General features: G+C 41.4%; 1 long non-coding RNA gene across 1 annotated transcript in view; it reads right to left on the bottom strand.

Moving 5' to 3' along the window:
* Nucleotides 1-273: 273 nt before the first annotated feature.
* LOC109954714 (uncharacterized) overlaps nt 274-10453 on the bottom strand; it is a 204767-nt gene continuing 194587 nt past the window's right edge. The window contains exons 3-4 of the long non-coding RNA XR_002274177.1: nt 1059-1293; nt 274-357 (exon numbers count right to left, since the gene is read on the bottom strand). This is a non-coding gene — a long non-coding RNA (uncharacterized LOC109954714). The remainder of the gene's footprint in view (nt 358-1058; nt 1294-10453) is intronic.

Genomic DNA, 10453 nt, shown 5'->3' with positions numbered 1-10453 from the left:
ACGGGGGACGGATTAGGGCCGTCTTGCCCTAAAGGGCCATTGTGGTTCCACGTCTCCCAGCTGCTTCATCATGCACCCCTCTCCAAAACCAAGGAGGGGCCTTTGTGATGGAGTTTGTGCATCTGTGTATTAGCATGATATGGTGTGCATGGCATGGGTGTTTAAATTCTCGGATCTGTTAAAAAAATGGTCATTATTATGAAAACTTTAAGAAAATGTATTACACAACTTTAAAATTCCAAATGACTTTTCAGTTAACTTCACTGACCCATGTTGGTCCTCTTGCAAAGATCATAGCCTGCAGCTAGAGAGAAAAAGTCTGTCTAGATTTTAGATTTCCTGTAGAGCAGTGGCGAGCTGTTGGGGAAAAAAAAGCAAGACTTTCTCTTTAACAGACCGGGCCACATCATTAGTTAGAAAAAATCACCACTAAATATGCCGTCACATTTTGGAGTCAAATGAGTGGATGGTTACATTTGTCACCTCATTGCATTTATAATCCATTTGCACAGATTTGAAACATACTGTATATCTGGGCATCAAAGTGTTTGTGACTCATCTACTTTGCATCTCTTACAGCAATTAGTTCCCGTGCAGTGACATGAACCACTGAGGTAGTGTATGTGGGGGCCTATGTGACTATAATACCCAGGTGTTTTGCTGTAGATACTGCAGCTGTGCCTCCACCCTGGTGTAGACTGCAGGGCCCTTAGATTCATACTTGTAAATTACAGCCTTAAGTCTTCAGCTTTCAACGTCATCATCATTGTGATTTATGGCACCAGTTCAACTGATTTTGTTCCCTCTGTATAGTAAGTGTTTTTAATTGGTGTACTGACCCTGGTCATGTTTTAGAAGCTTACATCATCTTCCCTCTGAGTTCTTCTTTTTGAGTACCTAACCTATTTTATATTGGCATCATATTTTATTCAACCATTTTAGATAATAGTAGTGCTGAACATATAATACTGAAGAGTACTCTGTGTGTGTATGTGTGTATACGAGAGCAAGAGAGAAAACGAGCGTGCACTACATGCCAATAATTTGACCTTTCCAACCTTTCTGCTGCTTCCCCGGGGTTTCCCATCCGTTTCCAAAGAGGCCTTGTGGGGAGTGCCCATCAAGGGGGATCCTTCTAGGTTATGTCCCCTGGTGTGGATGCTGGGCAAGGTGGGATGGCACTGCAGCAGTAGTGGCACAGAGTCTTTGCCAGAAGAGGGAATGCCAGAGGCCTGCCACACTCCTGCTGAGAAGCTCCCAGGCAATTAGACTGCTGCAGTAGTGAGCTGCTGTCTGCAGAAGAAGAGTGAACAGGACCAGCGATTAGTAATATAGAACAGTGTATGTCGACACTGTGTTGACATTAATCAACTGAGCGTAAACAGACATGTTGGTTCAGGTTAAGTGAGCACCCTGTTATCAAGCACGCTCAGTTATACTTGTAAGCATTTTGTTCTTAAAGTGTGTGCAACACGAGAAGTCCTTGGAAGAGGAGCCTTGATTTAATATGTACAAAGGGAGAGAAAACTTGCCCTCCTTCCTTCCATGTCCCTGTCACCCCAGCGGAAAAAGGAGTGGATCTCTCTTACTCTCACTGTCTCTCTTCCTTTCTCTCTGCTCCATTTCTCTGTCTGATGAAAGAGGAGCTATGATCGCTTCGACAACAAAGGGCCCAGCCGCCTGTGTTTGGATGAGGCTTGCCTTTCTTCTCTCCTTCCTCCTCCTCCTCTATCTGTGTCTTCGAACCACCTCTGATCCCTTCCCCTCTCCCTCCCTTCCTGCTCTATCTCTCACTGCCTGTTGCCACTCACTGGCGCTACTCCTCCGTTCTTCGTTAGGGCCTCGGCGATACAATCAGTGGATGGAATTAAAAATCAGAAAGTGTCCTTGTCGAAGAGACACCCCGGATGGCGCACTTTGATGTCTCCTCAGAAATTTGAAATTCATATGTTGTCACACTTCATTTTATTCCCTCCCTCTCCCTCACTCTTTCTCCTTCTGCTTTCTCCTTTTATTCATCTGCCTCCTTCTCTTCTCCGTCAAGTGCCATCATGTACTATTCAGTTAGAGAGAAATGAGGGGAACGAAAGAACGAAAAATGCATTGTACAAGTGTTTCTGAACAACCTTTCTTGTCTTTTATTTTTCATGTTTTTACAATGTGAAGAAGGCGGAGGATATAATGAATCATTTAATTTTCTTTTGACTGTAGGTACTGGGGTGCGTGGGCTTAGAGGTACTGAGGATGATAGGGAGTATGGGGCCACAGGATGGGATGTGAGTGTGGCATTGAGCCACTTTGATGCCATTTCAGAATGAGGCACTAGTCAAAGCTATTTGACAGAGTGAGGAAAATGTAGCTGCCATGCACTCTGTAGTGCACACACACATCCAGACAGGCACATACATTCTCTGGCAGAAACCCTAGCCTTGTCCCCAGTGAAAACAAATAAATGCACATGCCGTATGAGTTTCTCTTGGCCCATGATTTCCTCAAACCTTCAAAATGAAAGACAGGAGTTTGAACATAATCCTGTTAGGATTTCAAAAGGAATGCAGCAAAACATGTTACTCTGAAAAGCCTGTGAGTCACTGTGTGAGTGTGTGTGAACATACTGTTGAGGTCTGAAGGAATTCCTCTTGTGAGGAGTGTCAAAGATTAATTAGTCCTGAATCCATGACATTAATACACAGTAACCATCCAAAAGAAATCTAAAGAGCAGGATTTGGGAATGTCACATTTTTGAACACATTTCTCATTCTTGTCTTCAAGGAAATAAGGGGGCACGTTCCTGGCCCCTCCCAAGACAGTTACAAATGTGCATGAAGGTGGGGTGGCGAGGGCTAGGGATTGGGTAGGGGTGCAGGGAAGGTGGATGAGCAGAATGAGCAGGATGGGGATAGAGATGAGGATGGAGATGGCAATGAGGAGTCCCACCGGTCCACTGTACCCCAGACTTATCATTAATCACTTCTCCTGAGCCAACCAGACCCTCCCACTCCTCCTTACCACCCTTGTCTTCCACCTCTAAGACCCTCCACCCAAGGTGATGGCAACCTGTCCCTCCTGCCTCCCTCCCAACACCACCCGCAACACCTGCTCCTCCTCAAAACAACAATTTCTGTTATCCAGGACCTCAGGAACGTCACCCGTCTTTGTCTCTACATCTCTTTCTCTCTGTTTACATCTTTCTTTCCCCCTTCCTCCTTCACTCTCTCTTTCTCCCCTTACTACTTTTTTCTCTCCTTCTCATTTTCTCCCTCTCTGTTTGTGACGAATGGGTTTTAATAAAAGCTGACAGAGCGATGAAATTAAAGGAGTGCATCCCATGGCCAGCTATAGCTCCAGCCTGAGCGTGGCACTGACATATTTAAAACAGGTCCTTAATTCAGTGGCCTGCCTGTGTCTTACATCACCAGGGCTCCTCAGTGTTATAGGAATCATTATTACTGCCTGACACTTCATTGTTGTTGTAAAAAAAAAAAATGTTACAATTGACACCAGAGGCACCTAGCAGCTCCTCCATCCTTGTGCCAACAGAGACCAAATATTAAACTGTTTATTCCACTGACCCTATTAACAGATATTAGGCCCCATCTCCTGTGTTGTCGCATTACAGCCCGGGATCATAAAGAAAGGGGGTTGGGATCAAAGTGGTCCGAGACAGAAAGTGAGTGTGCGTCTTTTCTGAGGGAACCCTTCCATAAGGAATAACTGACATGGAGGACTTACCCATGCCTTGGGAGCTCTCGCTCAACGCTAAAGCATTGTTTTGTCGGATTACAGGGTTAGGAGGGGAGCCTAATCCCCTAATTTTTAATCTCTCCTGATTCTAGAAGGATGCCTAAGAGGCTAGGGGGCTTCCCTGACACAGCTGGGTGGGTTACAAAAGGCGGAGGCTGGGTGGGGAGGGAGCTAAAAGAACAGGGCGGACTTCACAACAAAAGGCATATAATATTATTGATGGGGGCATGACTCTATTGCTTTGAAAAACGGTGAAGACAATCTAGAAATGTAGTAATAGAGGCCATTTTGCCAATGAAATGTCTAAAAATGCAGAAATCATTTGCAAGAGGGTAATAATTACTAGAGAAGTTCCCAAAGTCAAAATATCAAAAGTTAAATCAAGAGTAAAATCAAAGCAGCTTACTATCTAGTAACACAAGTAATTCCAGTCCTATCTGTATGCTGTGCACTGCACAACATTCAAAATATGTGACAGTGATAACACATGCTTTTCCAAAACATTTCTGCTTTGTCATTTCATGCCCTCACCGCCATGTGTCTGGGTGTGTGGATAATTTCTCAGACAGCTTACAGTGACAGGCTTTTGGGACGAAGGGTAAGTTGTCTGGGAGCTCATCTTTATAATCTGTGAAAGATATACAGGGTCTCCCCAGGTGAAATACAAGGACTGTTTACCTGCAGCATTAGTTAAATAAGATTAGGAACTGGACTGGGACCCAAACACTCACTGTGGGCAGAAATATATATGTGTATATAAAATCAAATAAGGGAAATTTATTTGAAATTTTTAAGATGAAAACATAGTTAACACCTTTTGCAATGAGAACTTCAAAGTCCAGTTGATGCACAAAACATATGAGGGAAAGATGGGACACCAAGCCGTCAACTGGGTTCAACTGAAGGCCTCTTTCAAATGTAAAGTTAGCTATGGAGCTGGAGGGAGACAGAACAGGAAGGATGGAAACAGGGATGGAGGAGGGAGGGTGGTCGCAGCAGACACAGGGAGTCAGAAATCATTGCGTCCATTGATGAAGTAACCTTGGGCGGCTTCCAGCATGACTGAGAGAGTGAGTGAGCGACGGGGTCTTGGAGCCAGGCCAAGCAGAGCCTTTTGTGCCAGCAGTCGCCACATTCCAGTCATCCACGGATATTTATACTCCAGGCCTAATTGAAAGGTTGGCTTGTGAACCATCTGCATGCACCCACACTCCAACTCCCCCTTCTATGCACACACACACACACACACCCACATACAGAGACAGACACACTCCTTAGTGCTTTACCACCACAGACACAGCCAGCTTTGACCCACAGAACATGCTGCATCTGTGATGGCTAACATCCCAGGAGGCCAAAAATGCAAAGAGAGACTTACAGCGCAACCTTTCCTGCCAAAGGGTAAATTCAGAGTTTGTTTCTGATTCTTGATATTTACGTCTCCTAATGAGATTTAAACAAAGAGATGCTGGCAGAGGAAGTTGGGCAATGCCTTGACCACTGGCCTCTATAATCATAATCATACCAAAGTTACAACCTATAAAATGCAACAAAGAAGTGTTTTAACCACTGAGTTATTAAAGAAAATCTGTCAAGAGGTTGTGATTATATCTCATTTATAACCATAACATTACATTTCAGACAGCCTATGTCCCCTTCAGTAGGATCACACCATTCATAATGACGACATACGGTAGGTAGACAGGCATGGGAACTTCAATTTTTATCTCAAGGTAATTTCTACAAAGTGAGCAAACAACCTGTAGTCAGTAATGCTACACAGCTAAGGGAGTCTGGCAGCTGATAAAAGGAACTCAACACTAGTGTGAGATAAATGACTTGGTGATTGATTACTGCCTAAAGCAGAAAAATGAGCAAAGCACAAAACCAGTCAGTAACGTTTGTGTAACGAACATTTTCTCACAGTAGCTTCTCTGCATCACACTGATAGTCAAGCAGAAGTTAAACCTCTCTTTCTGCCTGCTATATATAAATTACCCTTTCTCCTTTTGTCTCATTTGAATTTTTTTAAGGAATAATATCTGACTTTTGCTCTATTTAGGCTCCTTTTGTTGTGAAGCTGCTGATAAAATGTTAATGGTTTCTGTACTATGCCACTAAGTGTGAAATGGAGTAACAATTACAAAATACAAAGTAACATACCTGTAGTTGCTCACTACTGTGTGGTGAGGACCTAAGGCCCAAATCAAATCAACACACATGCCACATGCAAATTGATAATATCCAGATGAATACAGCAATTATCATCATGCTGATGATCATAAATAAAATATTTAGTTTTAAGACAGCAGTCACCTAACTCCAGATTGTAACTTTAAATCACATCATGAATATGCAAGTACAAGTGTAACTGACTGACATGGCAGACAGCAAGCCAAAATCAGGACTCCGGGGAGCCATGAAACAGTGAAACACAAATATCAGACTTCTGTTTCACAATCACTGAAATGCATTACGGGCTCAAGGGATCAAGTAACTAAACCCACTGATTAATGCACAATTAGTGCTGTGTTGTGTCAGTTAACAGGATGGGCTGATGGAGTTTGCAGTAATGGTGAGGAGTGTGTTAAAGCTCTCGGCGGGCATCCAGCTGGCCCTTCGCTCATCTCGGGGACGTGGCAGGCTTGCTCTGCCAGCTGGCACTGGAACACACCACAATGTTCATTCATGACAGGCAGCTCCCAAAACTTGTGAAAAACCTTATGATTCTTGAATGCTCTTTTCATAAGATGCTTTCAAATGGGAAAGACAGAAAAAAGAAAGAAAGAACATATTTCATGTGTTTTAAGCCAAGGACATTTAAGGCAACTCAGAAAAGTTTATTCGGTATGATGCCCAAAAGACTATTTATGTGTGTTGTGTATGATGCATTTCACATTTACATCACCACAGAATAGCAGTCAAAAAACTTTGATACAGCAGAAAGTTCTGGCACAAATCAGGAAGACCCATGGTGTTTTGTGGATTGGTTGAGCTGCTGGGCGCCTGCTGGAGAGCTGTGACTCTACCCTGAGTGTGAATTTTCTTACACGTTAATCAGATGTGATGTCACCTGTATCAATTATTAGACACACCTGGTGCTCCTGTATCAATCTGACCATTGAATGTGATTGGCCTGTGGCCACATGATCATATACCCAACTCAGTTATGTGCACATTTTTTAGTGGTAGACATGTATAAGCCTGTATGTGAGTGGTTGTTTTTAAGGGTTTTTTTCCCCCAATTTTTCTAGTATTTATAGGACACTGTTGTGTGCCCTTAACAGACCCCGAGGAAGGCTTCATGCTGAAACGTGTTGGTCTTCTTATTAAAGTTGCTAAAAACACTGCAAGTGTTGCTGGATTTTCTGGTTTCCACAAAAAACATTCGGACACATTCAGTGTCCCTAGCATGTGCTATATGTTAATTTTATCCATGTCTGTAGTATGCTGTACGTTTAAAATAGAAAATATCAAAATAAGGCACATTTCAAAATGCCAGCAGTTCAGTTTTTGATTGTAATGCTGATGGAGTCTCATGTTACACAACACAGCACAGTGGAACTGGAAAAACTGCTCGCAGCTGGAAAATGTCTTTTAAATGTAATAACAGCCTGGTAAAGAAAAAAAAGTAATTAAAAACAGCTTTTACTTACTTTTGTTGCCGCAAAGTCAGCAGTTTTTCAAAGGTGGATTTTAATTGGCATCTGTCCAAACTTGCTTTGTATATTTCATTAATTAAAAAAAGGCTGCAGTAAATAATTTTCTTTGCTAGTGTCAGTGATGGTGGAAAGTATCCTCTGAATAAAGTAGCACAAAAAAAATCATTTAAATCTTTCAAAGTTTTCAAAATGTGCTTCAAAAGTTCTCATGACAAAGAATGGCCCCTTTGACAATGTTTTACTGTTAAACTGTTGATTTGTTCATGTACAAGAAGCCATTTACTGATGAAACTACCCCAGAACCAGATGTTTGCATGGATTTCTTTAAATCCTGGCAATTGTTTTATTAGGAAAGTAACATCCTGTCAGATGGATTTAGTAGAATAAGAAATATGTCTGATGCAAACTCCCAACAGTGAAATATTACACTAAAGTACCAGTACAACCCTTCAATACCCATAATTCCAGGAACAGAGAGTACACAGTCAGCATTAACACAGAGTTTACACTTTGAGAGTACTTGTATACACTATAGAATTAGGACAGTGTGTAGACAATAGAGGAATGTACATTTACTCAAATTCTGTACTTAAGTGCAATTGTGAGGCATCTGTACTTTACCTGAGTATTTCCATTTTCTGCTACTTTTACTTTGAACAGAGTATTTGTACACTGTTATTTCTTTTCCTTAAGTAAAGGATCTGAGTACTACTTCCACCTACAGCGAGCAGGCAGCTCTTCTCAGAGTACTGAATGACTGAATTTAGGCTTTTCACCAGGACTTGGAATCACTGGCGTGTTGCTGGGAAATGGGGGACAGCCTGCCAAATGCAAAATCATCCCATTCTCCCTTGGCTTGCGCCTGTGATAAATCAAAATGCTGAACAACAATTAGCACTCTCTTGACACTCTATTCACATCCAACAGTTTATACAGGATGTAGGCCAAATGATGTAGAACACATCTGCTATTATCACCAGTGGAAATCCATCCACTTGTTATATGATCTTGTGAAAATAGATGCACAAATTCCACTTAGCGCCAGAATAAACTGTGATGTACAATAGATTACTGGCAGAGCAAATTTACATTACATTCATAATGTAGAAAAGCACAAGAGACAATTAATCCCCAACTGATTATATCACCCCAAGAACATGAACTCACTGCTTATGCCTTACAGGTCAAACATACTGTAGCATGTCCCCCTTCTTTACATTCAATAGGAAACCATTTGCTCAAAGCAATCAAATACACTTCAATAACAACAGAGATAAACAACACTCATGCGGTCTAATCTCTCTATGGACCACCCAGCTCAATCAATTAATTACCTAGTCTCTGTGTTTTACTTCGGGGCATTAGTAATGATTTTTAAATATTAATTTGGCTTTGTCCAGGGACTGATACAAGGGCCCTGTTGTTGTCTTCTGGATTTCTAATTGTCAAGTCAGAGGCACTCTGCTGTGGGAGGTGAACCTGAACAGCCAGAGGAGGGTTTAGACTGTCTGGCTAAGAAAGAATACACACTTTGTTTGATGATCACAAACAGGACATGTAATTTCTGCAAGATGCAGTATTTCTTAGGTTCCAGAAGAAATGGACAAATGTTTGTGGTGACTGTTGCAAAACGTTTGTGGTTTTTCCTGTAGGTGGCTCGTGTTGCACTGAGTAAGAGAGAGCACCCACCAACATTGTTCAAAGGCCTGAAGGCTGAAACAAGTAAGACCAAATTCAAATATGCCCTTTGATCAGTTTTATTAGAGCTGTCATGTATTCATGTTTAATTTTGCATACATGTTTGAGGCATTGTTACAGGTGGAAATTGTTTTTCTTTGCACACTATCCTGTTTGTGATTATGCCTATGCCACTGTGTGTACATTTATAGGGTAAATATAAGGAGTTATCTGCAATGACAGAATAAAGAAATGAAGACTTACACTATGTGTCTTCGAACCACCAGTGGGGCAAACAAATCGGAATAACAACATCATCTGATCAGGCCTGTGGAAACACCAAGCCCTCAGAGTATAGTATCTATCTTCATTTAGGCTGTCTTTAATAATTAACCCAATAAATTTATTTATTACTCTCCACCACAGAGATACCCAGGTGAGTTTCTCTCAGGCTCAGGGGAAGGGGAGGAGTGGAAGAATCCACTCTTTTCTCTCTTACATATCTTGCTCTGTATTAAAGTTTGTAGCCCAAAGCAGAGGAAGTGCAATAAATAAATAAATATATAAAATAAAATATAAAGATTTGATGTCCACTTCATGTGCAAAATATCCTGTATCTGCATATTTCCCAGAATTTCAAGAGCAAAGAATGGAGGAAACGGAAGAAATAAAAACTCTAATTTTTGTTTTCTTTTAAATGGCACATTTTTTTTAATTGTTGTTTAAAAGGATTCATTTCCTCAGTAAGAGAGCCAGGTGAGCTAATGTAGCTGAAGAGTGGCCCCAGTACCTCTGCTCAGTTTCAATATTTCCTAGATCATAGATCTTGAAACTAGCCACATGCTGTGATCAAAGACTCTTTCAACTTAAACCTATGTGTACTGAAAAGCACATAATTTGCTAAGACAGATGCATAAAGGTTTTAAAGTATATGTGCCCTTGGTGTAAAATATATGGTTCAAAAAGTACTGTGTTTAAATATGTATCACTTGCAATGCAGTCACTGATGTTTATTTTTTAAGATGTGTCCATCCCTGCCTTATTAAAATATCCTCTGAACCAAATACAAGCTGAATATATATTATTTTCTGTGATTTTGGTATATCTGGTGCTCATCTTGAGACTTAACCACAACTTGACCACATGCCAAGTTTGGGGTTGAAATCAGCACAAACAGTGAACAGCTTAACAAATTACCCCTATGTTGCCAAATCTTGGGAGAGGGGAAGAGACAGTAGCTTAAAGAAATAACTAAAACCCCAGACACAGAAACCAAGAAACCCTGGAGGATGAGGGGCGAGGACGAAAAGACAAATAAGAAACAAGGTGGGTAAAAGCATTTTGAGAGAGGAAACAGAGGGTAAAGAACA

Source organism: Monopterus albus, unplaced genomic scaffold (genome assembly GCF_001952655.1).
Source record: "Monopterus albus unplaced genomic scaffold, M_albus_1.0 scaffold11.1, whole genome shotgun sequence".
In the NCBI taxonomy this organism is placed as follows: domain Eukaryota; kingdom Metazoa; phylum Chordata; class Actinopteri; order Synbranchiformes; family Synbranchidae; genus Monopterus; species Monopterus albus.
The sequence above is the reverse complement of the archived record's forward strand: the minus strand, read 5'-3'. Positions and strand labels throughout refer to the sequence as shown.